Source organism: Adiantum capillus-veneris, chromosome 4 (genome assembly GCF_014529385.1).
Source record: "Adiantum capillus-veneris isolate H3 chromosome 4, ASM1452938v2, whole genome shotgun sequence".
Taxonomy (NCBI): domain Eukaryota; kingdom Viridiplantae; phylum Streptophyta; class Polypodiopsida; order Polypodiales; family Pteridaceae; genus Adiantum; species Adiantum capillus-veneris.
In genome coordinates this window covers 18,021,964-18,040,226 of record NC_140934.1, presented here as the reverse complement: position 1 = coordinate 18,040,226, position 18,263 = coordinate 18,021,964, and the positions used below count along the sequence as shown (strand labels likewise).

At 36.7% G+C, this 18,263-nt stretch overlaps 1 pseudogene; it reads right to left on the bottom strand.

Moving 5' to 3' along the window:
- Positions 1–13,371, bottom strand: part of LOC147458802 (uncharacterized) — a 37,174-nt pseudogene extending 23,803 nt beyond the window's left edge.
- Between the last annotated feature and the right edge of the window lie 4,892 nt (positions 13,372–18,263).

Here is an 18,263-nt window from a genome sequence, read left to right as displayed (position 1 = left end):
ATATGATGGTGTTCCACTCTTCAGTGCCTTGGCGAGAATAATTCATATGTCTCTGTCTGACTTATTATTATTGAAGTAGCTGTGATACTTTTAATCGGCCTAGTCTACTAACACATCTTCAAGATCTGTCATAATTTAGGGTATTGTTGATATCTTGTAGCTAAACTAAACCGTCAAATGTAACTACAAGCTGTTTGAAAGCCAAAAATGTAAAGAAAATCTATGTGAGTTTTTTATATAATGCAAGAAAAAGATGAGCATGTCTTTAGTATTTACCCTACTTTTAGTAGAATATACTTTCCTGTCCATGTAGGTGTTGTTGCAAACAAGGATGAATGCCTAATAAGCCAATTTGAAACTAGGAATCTAAAAAATATTGATGGTTGTATTTGTTTGCGCGAAGACCTCAAAGTAATGAAACACGCATAGACTCTTGCATATAAAATAGTAATTAAGAACACTTTACTGAGTTGAAGAACTGCATACATACATAAACACACACGTATAAATAACTATATATATTGTATAAACAAGTACTTAAAAACACTTTACCGAGTTGAAGATCTCCTTACGTACATAAACACACACATATAAATAAATAAATAAAAAGATATTATATATATAATATAAATATTATATATAAAACTATATATATTCTTAAACCGACAGTGTAAAGAAATACTGACAAGCAAATGAAATTTTGACAGCATAACAATGTGAAAAATAAAAATAAAACCATTCCATACTTGCTTCTGTGAAAGCTTGCCTAACTTTTGTTAAGCTTTCCTATTCTATACTTGCTTCCGTGAAGCTTGCCTAACTTTTGTGTATACATGAAACCATGATTATGTTTCTAAACATGAACAAAAAGCATGATTATATTCACAAGCAATCAAAATTTCAACAGCATAACGGCGCGAAAATACAAACAACAAAATTTTCCATTCCATACTTGCTTCCGTGAAGCTTGACTAACTTTTCTGCATACGTGAAATCATGATTATGTTTTCAAACATGAACAAAAAGCATGATGATATTGATAAGCAATCAAAATTTCGGTAGCATAACGGTATGAAAATTCAAACTAAAAAAATTCCCATTCCATACTTGCTTCCGTGCAGCAACGAATGCTCACGGGAAGAAGAAATAACATAAGCAAAAAAGCTTATGTTGGTATATTACTTTGGTAAATCCAAAGCTCTCAACAAACTTTTATCTAGTATAATAAATATGAAATCATGGCTGAATTGATAAGGACGATCAACACCAACAACATGTCTTCAGTAATACCAAAAAAGTGGCACCCAAACACCATGGTCGCACATCGTTCCATAAAAATCACAAACTAGAAAAAATGATAGATAATACCAATGTTGATGTCAATCAAGGGCAATGTGATCCGGGCTCATATTGTTGCCAATCAGTCTCCTCATCACTATCTGCATCAACTGCTGAAATAGCACGTACACATGGAGCCTTGAAGCGTGAAAGATGTTGATGGAAGACCTCTGGATCACTATCTATGCAGAGACAGTGTCTAGACAACTCAACGCAAACATTGCCCAAGCCACCACATCCAGAAAACATATCAACAATGTAGGTGTGCTCCGCAGTAAATGTCCGCACAAGCCAGCTAAAAAAAGCAAAAAATATGCGTATTTTTACTTTATGTAACATAGTCCAATAACGCATAGTAGGAAGCATATATTCTTACCGAAAGAAGTCAAGGCTACGCTCGGCGGCACCTCTAAGAGCGTGTCCTCCAATGTACTCTCCGTCGACGCGCTCCACCAGTATTCCGGACTTGGCATCGAAAGAGTTGTTGTCCACGCTCTCTCCATCTCGTCGATCGTAGATAGGACGTTGACCCTTACGATAAAACAATCCTAGCAATAGTGTTTCCACCTACAAATTACAACTAGAATGTGATTTAATTGAAGAAAACTACAAGCATGCTTTTCAATCAACAAATAAATTTACTTACTCTCTCAATCTCAATGGTCTTTCGCACATAACCATCGGGGATCGAAATAAGGATGGTGTGCATCATTTTGAATCCCATCTCGATGGCATGGCTAGACACAATGCCAAAGTGATCAGTGGAGCTTAGGGTGATGTACCACCCATTGTCTGCCACATACTTTGAAGCTATTACGGCCACTTTCTTACTTAATTTTCGAGAGAATTGATTCCATGGAGGGACCTGCATAATACGCATTGTTAATTTAATTAAAGTTCCAAAACTATCATAGACTGTCCATTGTGGTTTTGAAGGATGCATACCTCGTTCTCTGAAAAATTTTCAACTTTAAAGTTTGTTGGAAAATCCGCAAACAAAAGAGAGGCCACTTCATTGCTCTTTTCCCCATCAACATGGGCTGAATGAAGAAAATCCAAGATCCTGCATACGATCAAATAAATGTATTTCAAACATTCACAACACACACCACACATAGTTAGTCTTTCTTTTCACATGTGTTTACCATTTCTCATCATCGAGAGAAATTTTGTAAACATCTAGCATGTTCCCAATAACGTTCACATCACAATCTATGGAAGGCACTGCATAATCAGAAAATAAAATATTTCATCAAGAATTGTTGAGTAGAAAGAAAGTGACAGCTAGATATCTATACAAGCAAGTTTACCTGTGGAACCTTGAGCACCTTTTTGGTTCTTTTTGGGAGACTTATTGGGCTTCTTGGATCTAACAGAATCCAATCGTTTCTTTATAGAGGAGATTGTACTATTGTTTACTCTTTTCGAAGAGGTGGCTTTCTTGGAAGCTGAGCCAATCTCCTCAATACCATTTTCATTTCTTTCAAGAACGTGCTCTAAAGCAAACAAAAATATATTTCTCACAAACATAATCTAAATAGTATGAGCACTTTAACAATTTTGTAGTTTTTATAAATGCCAAAAATAACCTTTATATAAGTTCCCTTCATCACGTGGGTAGGTGCCTCGAGTGTAATCTAGCCACCAAGGGCAATACTCAATTTCCCAAGCAATCAAACCATAATCTCTCATCCATAGTGGATACATACACTCCTCACAAGAGAGGTCCCTCCAACTTTCAACAGCAATTGGCAACTTCTCCAACAAAGTTTGATCGTAAAGCTGAATTAGCCATCTACATAAAATGCAGTTAACTTTATTTGAGCTCCTTTCCTAAGTGACTTATTTATTATACAAACTCTAAGTAAAAAATAGAATGACAACCATAAAGATATCAATTGTATTACCTGAATAATACTCTCCTTGAAGATTCCATAAGCTCTGGAATTTTTTCATCCGACTCTTTTGTGTTGAGCTTACTCCAAAGCTCCACAAAAGCTTTATCAATGTGGTCCCTCAATTGGTGATGAAACCATGCTTCAAAGCCCTCCGGCATTTCTTCAATCATTTTCCCTTTGATCCTCAAGCATTGCTTCAAGATACTTCCCCAATACCACTCTTTACGCAAGTACATTCTAAATTTCATTGCACTAATATAACGCTCAGAAGTAACATCATCTACACGGCAATGCATCAAAGAGTGCAATATTTCCTTTTTCCTATAGAGCAAACAATAAACAAACCATAAATGCATTGATTCATTTGATGATTTCATGTGTATTTTTTATCCAAAAATTATTACCTCTCTGGTGATATTTTAGAAGTTGCCAAAGAGTGGACTTTGTCTCTTGTAAGGCCCACTTGATCCTTTTCTCTTATCCAATTGAAGTTAAATAATAAAGAGAAGAACCCTTGGCCATTGGCGGGGTTGGCAATGGCCAACATCTATGTTATATTAGCACGAGATAAAATCAAATCAATTTTTCAATCAAATATATCAAATTCAAATGACATGTCAACTTACAATTTAGTAGAAATTCAAACATAAACGGGGAGAAGAGAAAGTGTTTATCTTATAAGCTCTTTCTTTGAATATTTTTTCTATTCTTCCTCGAGCAACCATTTCCTTTTCTGGCAGTGAAATCGAGGGATCATTGATCTCTTGCATCTCTTTGATAAGAGACAAGTCAAAGTCTTCCTTTTGTAGAGCAAATGAAAAAAAAAAGTAAGATTTTACAAAATAATGTCAAGCTTTAGAAATTACATAAAAAGTGTACTTTAAGGCAAAAAAATTTACCTTCCAAATGAGCATTGCTAATAAAAGAGCAGGAGCGTTGTACCAACTCCCTTTAGATGCCTTCTTCTCACAAGCAAGCTCTACCTCTATCCATCGAATCCAATCTTGGGGAAAGTCTTTCATTAAAGAATCTTTGCTTGCCACAGCCAGTTTTTGGAACAAGAAGATCTCCTGCCCAAAATTTGTGCTCACAGTGGTTCTACCAATCCTAAACCACAATATCTTAAATTAAATGGCAGTAGAATGACATCGATAAAGTAATAGCAATAACGTTCAAAACAACAAATGTGCTTACTCATTTTGAGAGCGCAAAGCTAGCATAAGCTCCCCCTCTGCACTTCTATCAACAAAGACAAATTGACATTTCACAGAACAATGTCTCCACTTTATCATTGAAAATTCTACAACAACAAAAAAGAAAATTAGAAAGCATAGAGTAATACAAGTCAACTTTACATTAAACAAAAAAGAAATCACTTACATGTTTTTATTAAGCGCATCCAAGTTTTCAAACGGTGATTACCATCCCAAACGATAATTTTTTTTCCCCTTAAGTCTTCCCACTCAAGGGGAAGGGAATTATCAAAATCATCGCTTATTTCTCGCCAAATAGGCCCCCATTCATCTTTGTCTAAGTCGGAAACATAATGTTGATCATGGCCTGGCTTCTTAAATGACACAAGAAATGGAGCTCCAAGCACACTGTATCCAGACATCTCAAACCTTTTCACCAAGCCCTCAATGCCTGGACCCACCGCTCTAATGGCTTCATTTTCCATCAATCTACAAAGAGGAATTCGAGGAGTTTCCCCACCTCTCTTTACAATAAAACCCTCTACAATCTCCTCTAATATTCGACCATGAACATCCTTTCCAAATACTGTTGGATGATCGGGAGGTTTAGCAACAATTGTTGTTGCTTCAGACACGCTGTGAGCCACCAATTCACCTTGTGTAGCATGAATATCTATGAACACCACTTCTTCATGAACATCACTCAATATATCCTCTTCTTCATGCACATCACCCAAAATATCTTTATTTTGATGGACATTGGAAGAAGCAATGGAAGATCGTGCATTGGCCCTATGCCCTATAGTGCCAGATCTTAATGTGTATCCTACTCCTACAAGCAAAAAACAATAAGAACACAAATAGTTTAGTGAGTATGATGAGACAAAAGAAAAGAAAACAAATAGATTAATGTATTTGAACTTACTTTGAGAGATACCTGTCCTGCCACGTTTAGATGGTGTACGAGCCATAATCTATTAACCACAAACAACAAAAATCTTCTTAGCAATGACAATACAAATATAAAATTCTAAATTTCGGCAGCATAACGGCGTAAAATGCAAACTAAAAAAAAAAACCATTCTCAACTTGCTCATGGCAAGAAAAAATACAAATCCACTTTGACATTTGTATACCTCTTCTCTACAACGATCTGTTCTTACATCATTGTAATTGTTACTGTAAGTGTGTATGCAAGTGTGTGAATGCAAGTGTTTATATGTGTGTGTGTGTGTGGATGTATGCATGATTGTGTGTGTGAATGTAAGTGTAATATGTGTGTGTGTCTTTATGCATGATTGTGTATGTGTTTGTGCTATGTATGCAAGTGTGTTGATGTTGTGAATGCAAGTGTTTATATATGTGTATGTGTGTATGTATGCAAGTGTGTTGATGTTGTGAATGCAAGTGTTTATATATGTGGATGTATGTATGTATGTATGTGTGTGTATGCAAGTGGATGTGTGCATGATTATGTGTGTGTGAATGTAAGTGTAATATGTGTGTGTATGCAAGTGTGTTGATGTTGTGAATAAAAGTGTTTATATATGTGTATGTGTGTATATGCTTGACAATACAAATATAAAATTCTAAATTTCGGCAGCATAACGGCGTAAAATGCAAATTACAAAAAAAACCATTTTCAACTTGCTCATGGCAAGGAAAAATACAAATCCACTTTGACATTTGTATACCTCTTCTCTACAACGACCTGTTCTTACATCATTGTAATTGTTACTCTAAGTGTGTTTAATATGTGTGTATGCAAGTGTGTTGATGTGTGTGACTGTAAGTGTTTAGATGTGTGTGTGTGTGCAAGTGTTTTTGATGTGTGTGTATCACTGTGTGTGTGTGTGTGCTTACCTGAACACGCTCGCCCGATCCACCGGAGGAGGTCCAATGGAAGCTCCATTGGAGCTCCCCGCGCTGCCTTCTCACCATGCCTTTCAAGGCATGGAGGAGCTCCAATGGAGCTCCTATTGGAGCTCCCGCACGCCGCCTTCTCACCATGCCTTTCAAGGCATGGGGGAGCTCCAATAGGAGCTCCATTGGACCTCCTCCGGTGGATCGAGCGAGCATGCGCAGGTAAGCACACACACACACACACACACACACACACACACACACACCATTTGATAGAAAATCTACACACACACACACACACAATACCTTGTCTTCTCTTGCTCCTTCTTCTTCACAGCAAAACTCCACTTTCATCTCCTTCTTCACAGAAAAACTTCACTTTCACTTCACTCCACTTCAATCTCAATTAAAACTCCATTTAAACTTCACTCCACTTTCATCTCAACTATTTTTTTTTTCACACACACCATATATTACAAAAATGATATTGTGGTATAAACACTCACACACACACATTCATTTATATATATATATATATATATATATATATATGTATACACACACACAAAGATATACATAAAATGGATTCATATATATAGTTTTACTAAAAAAATACTATGTTTTTTACACACACACACACACACACAACCATATATTTAAAAAAATGATTGTATGTGTTTGTGTGTATAAAAAACGTAGCATTCTTAAAGTTAAGTCATGCACACACACACACACACACACACACACACACACACACACACACACAAATAATGTAAAAACTATGTGCACATACACTCAACTTAAATATCTTAACTTAAATATCTTATGTGCACATACACTCAACTTAAATATCTTATGTGCACATACACTCAACTTAAAAATATCTTAACTTAAAAAAATGCACATACACCCAACTTAAAAATATCTTAACTTAAACTATGTGCACATACACTTAACTTAAACATCTTAACTTAATAAAATGCTACGTTGTTTACACACATCCACAAAATCATTTATGCACACGCACAGTAATGTATATAACTTAACTAAAATAATTATATATACACACTACCAAAAACACACACACATATATATAAAATGGCAAGATGGAATCATATATATAACTTAACTAAAAAAATTCCTACGTTTTTTATACAAAATCAGTCATATAGAATGTTACGTTTTTTATACACACACTCCCACAATCATATATATATATATATATATATATATATATATATATATATATATATATATATATATATATATATATATATATATATATATATATATACACACACACACACACACACACACACACACACACGTACACAAAAGATGAAGACACTATTAGACTGCATTAAATGCAGTCCTTGAACCACCATTTAGAAATTAAATGGCCCCTCAAATTTGATGACATATTCCACTGCACATACATTCAGAACCGTCATATATTAAATGCACTTCTTCAATTATGATTTTCATTATTCTTTGAGCCGTCACAAGATCTTACGCAACTGTCTTTTCGTCTACCTACCAATCTTTCACTTTCATTAACCTTCACATCTTTCATTAACTTTCACCAGTTTCATTAACGTTAACTTTATCTTTAACTTTCATTAACCTTCACCACCTTCACTTAATCCACCACAGTTTTCTCTCATCTCCACCCTGTAATCTGTTGCTTGAGAGAATATGTCCAACATGAAAGTAACAATAACTTGGAAGGTTGGTGGTCAAATAGTCAACCGCGACATTCAGCTGAAGGGAAACTCATTGTTGCTTAGTGCTTACTATTTGCAGAGTTTGCTGCCTCCATCTTGCCATTTTCAGTCACTATCTGCTCTTATTGAAAGTGATTGTGGCCTAACAAAAGTCTTGCTGCAACCACAGTGGGATATAGAAGGTCATCAGCATTTCTTAATAGATGGTTCTTTTTCGAGCTTGTTTGAGATGCTTCATTCAGACACATTTATACAGGTATCTGACAATGAGAAAGGAAATGACAAAGAGATATCTGAAGATGTTTTAAGCATTGTGCATCTTGAAAGTAGTGGTGACGATATAGGACAGCTCAAAACTCATTTAATCGTCATTTGGATTCAACAAAATCCAGGGGCAAAAAAGTTAAATGATCCGTTAACATTATGTGGAGCTCCTTTGCAAGTTGCTGAACTTCCACAACATTATGATGGAAATTTGTGTTTTGAGTTACCTGCGACTCAGGATAAAACAAAACGAATGACAAGGATGGAACAACGCTTTGATGGTCACTTGTGGACTCGCCCATCTGTGACAACCATGGCAATAGCATGCACAATTCGTCTAAGCCACTGTTTGGGATTCATGCAGTGTAATTATTCAACGTGTCCTCATTATATTAAGGAACAAGAATTCAATAGTAGAGATTTTCATGGATATTTGGACAGACAGGTGAAAAAGGACTACCTTGCAATGGAAGAGAATACAACAATAACTTGTTATTATTGTCAGAAGGTTGTTACTTGTGTTGCTGGTTGTCCCTGCAAAATCTATTATGTTTTGCCTAGAGATGGTACAATGTCGCGACTGGCAATACATGTTGGTAAAAATTGTCATAATGTTAAGGCAGGTACCTCTAGGGCTGCTATTTCAAGAGTGCGGAAACTGGTAGGTGCAGTACTAAAAATAGAAAAGGGTGGCCCAAGAAAAATTCAAATGTTGGTGGCTCAACAACTTGTTCTTCACTCCTTGATTGGTGAGGAAGCTGAAGCTACATCCGATGTACAATTCAATGATTTTTTGGAAGAAATGATGCCACTGGTTCAAACCAAAGGGTAAGAAAACTCAATTTGGTTCCTTGAATTTGTTAATTTTTTAACTATTATAAATTTAGCCTTCTTGTGATGCATCGTGTAGGTTTTCTTCAATTGTTTCAAAGGAGAGAAAGAGTCAAGGTGCTGTTATTGGGGATGGATATGATAATATTTTATTGCTTCAAAAAAAGTGCATGTTTCCTTTTTTTCATGGGAGTAGATTTCCTGGACAGGGTGAAGAGGATGACAAGTGCTTCCTATTTAAAATGTCCACTAAAGGACCAAGTTCTGGGATTGATCTAGTAAATCGGATGAAAAGAACTGAAACTGGTGACTTGAGAAATGCGTAGGTACATTTTGATTTTACCCATAGAATAGATGGATGGGCAACAATGTCATGCTCAGTTTATGATCCAAGGTAATCTTTAAGTATTTAAATATCTCGTATTTTTTTATCATTAAATAAAAGAAGATGTGTGAAAATGTTTATGTTGAATATCTTGCAGCATATGATCACTACAAATAATTGCTATATGTGAAACTAAAGAGGAGGATGCAAAGACTCAAGTTATTTTTTGGGAGAGCCTTAATTCAACAATGGAAAAGTACGGACATGGTGCAGCTGACTTTGCAGGTTTTATGTCTGATGAAGCTGGTGCAAATTGGAATGCTATTCGAACAGTCTTCAATGGCGGGCCAGATAATATCATGGAGGGACGTGAACGATCATGCCTATTTCATTGGGAGCAGAGTCTCCACAAATATGCTTAAAAGTGGATACCTCAACATCTAACAAATCAACACATTGATATGTGTGAGGACTGGAGAGCTTGTAAGACCATTGTGCTTGCATCTCAAAAGGCACTTTCAATTCAAAAGTGGTGGAGACAACATCTATCTACAGAGAGCATCACAAGAGTGAGCAGATGGTTTAAATGGTGGGAGCAACGAATTTCACACTGGGGAGGAATTGGAACAGATGTAAGTACCTTTATGACAATCTATATTTTTAGAAATTTTTTTTTTCATACATGAAATGTATAAATTTTAATTCATGTTTTTTTGCATTTCATAGGGTGGTCTAAGTCCGTGGGAGCGGGCACAAATTCCCAATGTTAATTTATCAGAAAGTGTACATTCCAGTTGGTTAGCAGGTGAAGGTGGAAAGGGAAAAATATCCTTGTATGATGCATGTGTAACAGATGTTATAAACTCATATATTCAATGTGCAAAGCGTTTGGGATATACTACTGGGCGTTATATAGGAACGGGTCCCACAATGGAGACCTTGCTTTCTCGAGTTGAATCTCAACAAACTCCAACTCCAACCAACGTGGCCCATCTATTACACGAGGCTGTTGCAGGGACTCCCATGTATGCGCAACCAATTTTGCATGGAGACAAAGAAACAGTACAACGCAAAAAGAGGGACAGAATAGGAACAAGTAGCTCCCATCGGCCGGAATATGTCATGGAATCTAAGCAACGAAACCATCGCGGTCGACCAAAAAAAATCAAGTTTGATACCCAAGGACCAGGTATTTCTAACATACCGCTGCAAATTAGTGACAGTGATGATGATATTGGATCTCAAAAAGAAACAACCACACCTTTGTCATCTAAAACAAACAATGTGTTTGAGAGTGATGTGCCACGCACTCAGTGGGCCCTTAGGAGAATGCCCATTCAAAGTCAAAGAAAATGTTTTGGAACAGTAGGGAGAAAAAATTGTGACAATATCTTGCATAGTCGCTCAATTGGTCTTGTTGCTCCATGTATATGGTCCGAAAGAATGTTCAAGGGTAAAACAATCGAGCAATGGTTATGGTTTTGTAATCATGATATTTTGCATACCCAATCAATCAAAAGACAAGTCAAAGATTTACCTCCTGCTCCAAATGTTTGGCCAGTAGCAAGAGGGACAGATATCTCCACACTGGAACTTGCCGCGCTGCATCAGAGTGGATTTCGGACAGAGAATTCAATGGTAAATCCACAACCTCTTGCTGGCGACTGCAAAGAAGGTGGTGGCAGCTCGAGGAAGAAAAAGTGGATGCATGGAATCTCTAAAGAGGCCATGAAGAAATTGGAAGCATGTAATAGTATGACAATTATATTTTTGGATGAAGTGAAAAGGTCTCAAGAGCATGTAATTTTCCGAGTTCTCACTGAAAATAGTTATGAGATTCATATAAAATAGAGTCCAGCATGCACGTGTCCGGATTTTCAGAAGCGAGAGAATACCAACAAATCCTTTTTGGCATGTAAACATATGTACTATGTGTACAGAAAAGTGCTCGGACTTGAACATAAGGAGCACATGATTATTCATCAGCCAACCCTCTCACCAATGGACATCGCTTTTATTCTTGGACAACCAAGGATGATTTCTCCCTCCATTTAATTACAACTGGTTTGGTATGGTTCTTTCATTCAACTAGAATATTGATCTATGATATGAAAGTGTTTTTCTATATTTATTTTGGTTTATTATACTTGTGATTATTTATCTTGAAAAAACATTGTTTATGCAGCAAAGGATTTCAAATTTCAAGAAAAAGATATGAAGCATCTTCCAAGCTATTTGGGAGCAAATTACTTGCCTTTTAGAGTGACCATTACATTTATGGCGACTATCCTTTTTTGTACTCTAATTTTGATCTTATCCTGTGGTAGTTTTCCGAATGTACTTACATCCTCAAACTTATGTTGTTTCAAAAAGCAATTGCTTGGGAAAAATAGTATTGTCTCTATCTGGCATTATTTTTTACTTCATCACATTTATATATGCTGTGGATTATATTTAACTCTGAAATTAGTGTTGTCTCTATTCTGCATGATTTTTTACTTTATCGCATGTTTATATGCTGTGGATTATTTGACTTTGATCACATGCGTTGCGAGCATATTTGACTCTAATGGCATGAGTTGTGAAATGGTGATTTTATTTGTTTACAATTTTTCCGTCGTTATGCCCTCTCGGTCTCTCTCTCTCTCTTTCTCTGCGTAGTGATATACAACTCTATGATTTTACTTTCTCTCTCTAGAAGAGAAGTCACTCTCTCTCTCTCAAGAATTTATGATCTCTTCTTCCAATGGTAACTCGCATAAATACTATCTCTCTAGAATTTATACTTTCTCTCTCCGTCAACCACACATATATGGAGTCTTATGACGATTGAAAATTACATTAAATAGATACTTTATGCTATGACACATATTTGGTTAAAAAAACTCTAAAGATTGCTAAAATTGTCAAAAAAAATTGAAATGAAAAACTCGCAAATGTTAAATCCCCTTAAAGCTCTTGTTTTAATAGCTTCTTACCAACTCTTGTTTTAACTCCAAGTGCTCTTGATCTGTATGTGATTTCTCTACCATATTGAAATCTCTTGCAATCACAATGTTTTTGGGCAATTTTGCTAACTTCGGCTAGCATTGTGATTTGTCAAAAATGGAATTAGGATCATATACACTAACTACATTGTTAGTAATAGGGTTAGACAAAGTGATAGATACCCATAAACCTTTTTCTGAAGTCTGAGTATTGGTAATGAGATTGCCCCATTTGTTTGCAATACGCACAATAGAACGTCCTCTGCTAGCAGCATGGTTGGTAATATGCCATTTATACCCAGAGCCTATTATGCCCAAATTATTCTCCAAAACTTTACTTGTTAGCTTCAGCTCCTGCAAAAGCAGATAAAGTTAGGTTGTAGTGACATATCTAATATCCATTTTTTGATAGCCATGGGCCTTGTAGGATCTGTAAGACCTTCACATAAACCCTTTTAGATTAGGACACTTAATTTTTTTTGAGATTTTATCAGGTTTGGCCAGAGCTATAGAGGCTCTATTAGGATCTGTACATTTTTCTACCTTTCTTTTGAATTTGGGCACCTAAGGATTGGGTGGGCTTTCCTCTTTAGCTTGTGTCGTAAGAATGTCTACATAGGGCACTGGAGAATTGACAAGCTCCAGTTTCTTGTTTTGATTTTTCTCTTCTATCTTCTTGGCACATCCTTTGAGAGATCTTGAAGACCTAGTTAAGAACTTTTGGACATATTTCCCTTCAGTTTCAGAGTCTGAGGTGCCTCTAGCTTTATCAACAGGACTCTCAACAAGAGGTTCCTGAGTAGCTTGGGTAGGTTTATTGGGGCTATAGACTTCTGATGATTCTTTCTCTGAGACCTTATCATTGTCAATGTGTTTGGGTATATCAGAAACAGGAAAAAATTCAAACGCATCTAAAAGAACATCAAAATAGTTAGAATTTTGATTCATCCCTGGTCTCCTTCTCTAATTTTTGGCTGCATTTCTTCTACTAACCTATTGAAACTATCTTGAGTTGCTTTTCTTAGGTTCTTTTTCTACATGGTTATGTCGTTTTTCTTGTTGGAGAATTGGGTAGTCTTTGATAAGATGTCTGTGTTGGTAGCGATGGAAACAGGAGTTAGGTAGATCTCTTTACAATTGTTTTTTCTCATGTAAAAGGTTGCTTGCACAATCTTTAATGGGTATTTTGGTTTTGGGAGATTTATTTAGATCTAGTTCTTGTTGAGAAGGAAGCGTTGTGCCAACCCTAAGCATCATTAGTGAGCTAGGCCATGGCGGATGAAGCCTTGAGCTCACCATGATGCTAGGGTTAGGGTTAATGCACTGCAAACTAGGGTTAGGGTTATGCAAAGGGCAAGAGCATAAAGAGAAAGAGAGTATAGACACAATTAATAGAACTCAAAATTGCAATTGATTGATTAGAAAAGAGCCTCTGAAATAGGCTTGGTGCTTTACAATCATTGGCTAGAGAGGTTGTATCCTCTTGCTATTGGAACATGTCATCATTTATCTCTTCATACGGCTAGAGAGCATTCCCATATGGTGCGACAAGTTGGGCTTACCCTAACAATTACCCCCTTAAGCCAAAATTGGGGTTTTACAAAGATCATATGTGTTCCACATGCAAGAGGACCAGTTATCCAATATGGCTTGCAAGCTAGATGCCGCCACAACAAAGGCTTTTAGAGAAAATACATAAGATAATTATCAAATAAACATGAGAGTAGATGTGGTTCAAGTAAGGTAGAGACACGAGGCCCCAAAAATGGTATAGAATTATCGACGTGGTCATCCCAATCGGTGTTAAGCGGCCAATTCTCGAGGAAGTCAAAGACCGCACAAATCAACAGGTTTGCTACAACGAGTTGGTCACTCAACACATGCATACATGAAGAACTACGTCAAGATTGCAGTACCAGATTTCACAAACTATCTTTGTCAGTTTAGTGTCATAGATTTGTCCTCTTTATCTATTGTCAAAACCATCATACAATTTTTAGTCAAAACCTTATTTTAGCTTTTAATTTGTCAGTTATTGCCATGTACTCAAAATTTTGTACAGGGTTATAGACACTGCCACAAATAAAAGTGGTAAGACCGCCCTTTGTTGTTTGGTCGAGTTATGGTTTGTCTCACATTGATGGTTGTTTGAGGGAAGTGCACACAAACACCTATGTTATTGTCAAGGGGGGGCCTTCTACTCATAGTTTCAAGTGATTGAACTCTGCCATGGTCTGTTTCGAGTCCATTGTCAGTGGTTTGGGCTTGAGGGGGGGGTTGTTGGGTATTCAATCCCGGGTTCAGTGGCATCTGCCTATGGGAACACCGCTTACAACATGTTGATAAACCTTTAGTTACCTTCTGAAAGGCAAGTATTTCCATATATTGTAAGTTTTGTTTTTAACAAACTCTCAATTAAGCATAGCGTGCAGTTTTCTCCTTACAGTATCGACTCTCTCTCTCTTTCTCTGTCTCTATCTCTCTCATTCTCTACTTCTACCTTCTCTCTCGCCATGGCTTGCAGCAGGTGGCACCCACCATAGCCTTGCCACCTAACAGTCTTGGTCTTCATGTCATACATGGCGTACATGTCATTGTCCTTTTTCATCGTTATGTCGTGATCTTCATGTTGATGTTGTCTGTTGGACCGATTTATTGAGAGTGCAATCTTTATGGCCAATGGTGGAAAACACACATACATACCAATTTGTGTGCTCATGTGTATGCTTGTGCTTAGGTCAAATCATTCATACATGTCATGCAATATGCTCATCATGTGCGGGAAGGTCTTACCATACCTTTTGATGGCAATGTCTAGTCCCGTGTGTATTGTGCTTTTGTACATGAGTATCACATACATATCAGGGCAAAAATGAATCCTCAAGAGAATTTATAAAACTTTGAGTGGGTGTGAATTCACTCTTCTCTTTTGAGAAGCACCTCTTCACAACTATTGAAGCCTTGAAGCTTGAGGCAAATTACTTGAAGGTCACCGTGGAAAGGCTTCCAAAATTGAGAAAAACTCGAGACTCAATGGATTTACTTCAATGAGCCCAAAAAATTTGATGTGCTACTTAGGTTTTGATTGCTTTGTGATACTCTACAATGTGACAACGCTCTTTAGTTAATGTGGGAAAAGCACCCTTAGTAGGGGTTTGACTTTTGGGGGACCCCAAGGTAGGCCAGGGTTGCAAGAACCTCTACTTGAGAAGTGTCAATTGGCTAGTGGGTGATGGAGTGAACATGGGAAGGGTACCTTACAAAGGTTAATATAAGTCAAAACTTCAAAATTTGAAGGTCACAAGCTGCCAAGCTCTTGATTGTGAGATTCAGCTAGTAGGTATCTTGCAATGTGATGATGAGTAGGACTGGTAACGACGAGCGGTGAAGCACGAGTTCTCAGATGAGTGTAGCTTGAAAGTTGAAGAAAAGTAGGTAATTGATTATGATAGTGCAACATTGCATCATTGATAAGCAATGTAGGCAGCAATTGGGCCTGATGGAGCTTGTCGTCTTGACGAAGATGAGATTGAGGTCGCCATGGGAACTACAAAATTTCTCAGAGGTTTAGTGGTGAGGCCGTTCAAGAGAGCATCATGAAGCACCATTGTATGCCCCCCCAAGGGGGAGGCAGAAAGGTCTGTTGAGGGAGGTGTGCAGGAAAGGCCTAGAAAGAGGCAAGATAGAATCTGCAACCCTAATGGAAGCTTTGCACATCAATATGGCACCATGCACCTTTTTCCTGTCCCACTCTATTTAGGGATGCCTTGAACTCCAAACCAGTGAAAGGATCATGATGGCTTTCTAAAACAATGAGAAAGTGAAAAAATCATTAGGTTGAGTTTAGTTGGAATCAGTGTTCAAGAAAGGATTGCCTTAGCTTAGCCTCGACGTGGTTGAAAATCGAGACTAGCCGGTTGCAAACCATGGTAAAGGAAAGAAAAACCAATAAAATATGTGAGAAAATAGCTAAAAAATCCTCCAAATTTCAAAATTTATGCTAGTATTTCAGGTTTGCTTCTTTGCGAGAAGGAATCTTGGCCACTAGTATTTAGGAAAGGTGTGCCTCAACTTAGCCTTGAGCCAACTAAAAATCAAGATTAGCTGATTACAAGCAATGGCAAGGAAAAAAAATCGATAAAATATACGAGAGAATAGTTCAAAATCCTACAAATTTAGAAATTTCTACTAGTAATTCCGATTTGCATCTTTACATGTAAGAGACTCGACTACTTAGTAAGAAAGACTTTTCCAAACACTAGCGACCGCTTTATATATGTGTGTGTGTGTGTGTTTGCATGTATAGAATATACTAGAATTATTCAAGGTGAAGCTTCACTTTGGCATTCTAAAACAATTGAATTCAAGAAAAGTCAAGACATATCAAGGATGTGAAATGAAAAGTGAAATAAAAAGATCCATTCAATATTTTAAAACCAAAATAACTTTTAAAGTAAGTTTCATCATCACTGAAAACATTCAAAGTATTCCTAAGTTTAACTCAACTCTTCTTTTATAAAGCTAAAAAGAAAAATTCTTTGAGGCACTTACTCATCAAGCTTTATGCAACACTTGGCTAAGGCCTTATGCAGTCCCAAAAAAAGAAGTTAAAAAGGAAGTTATGAAGAACTGCACTGAAAGGACCATTTGAACAACTAAACAAAGCTAAGGTTGGCATTCTTTAAAAAAAAACAAGTGAAAGGGTCACGGTGGATTTCTAAAAAAAATTTAGAAAGTGATAAAGTCATTAGGTTGAATTTAATTGGAATCAGTGTTCGAGAAAGGATTGCCTCAGCTTAGCCTTGAGCCATTTGAAAATAGAGACTAGCCGTTTGCAAACATGGTAAAGGCAAGAAAAACAGTGAAATATGTGAGAAAATAGCTAATTTTTTTGTTAATTTTAAATTTATGCTAGTATTTTTGGTTTGTTTCTTTGTGAGGAGGAAACTTGACCGATGACCGCTTAATAAAAGAGACTTTCTCAAATATTGACTATAACTAATTTATAGAATGCAAGAAAAGTCAAGCCATGTGAAGCTATGAAATAAAAAACTCATCAATGTGTGTGTGTGTGTGTGTGTGTTTTTATATAATTTACTAGAATTATACAAGGTGAAGCTTCACTTTAACATTCTAAAACAATAGAATGCAAGAAAAGTCAAGACATATAGGATGTGAAATGAAAGGTGAAATAAAAAGATCCATTTACTATTTTCAAACTGAAATAACATTTAAGGTAAGTCTTAATCATCACTGAAAACATTGAAAGTATGCCTAACCCAACACTCCTCTAAGGCTTCTTTTAGAAAGCCAAAAAAATGTTTTTCTCAAGCGTTGGGTTGCACAACAACTGCAAGACATCTAGCTCCATATGATATGAATCTATTGAATAATGCCTTTATTTATCCAAAGAACCTCCAACAGTTGGTCAGCGGAGGACATGACCTACTGGACAAGGCCTTGACGTTGCAAAATTCCACAAAATAAGCACTTTTTTGCAGTGGCTGTGGAGCATGGCGCATGGGGTGTGATGCTCTGTAATCGCTATAATCACCTCATGAGAAGGGACTTTGACACTAACTTAATGTATGCCCATTGTCAAATTGAGAGAGAGAGAGAGAGAGAGAGAGAGTTCAATGGAGCATTTCGTGTGAACCTAAAAAAATTGCTTTAGCAAACCCACTTACCTCATGCATTTTCTAAATATATTGTGCAATTGAAAAAAATCTACATGTAGCATGATGTGTGCATACTATGCAACCTATGTTGCATGACATAGTGTGCAAATGGTAAAGGCGTTGCTCCCTCCTTCATTGTCATTCCCCAGTTTCTCCACTTAA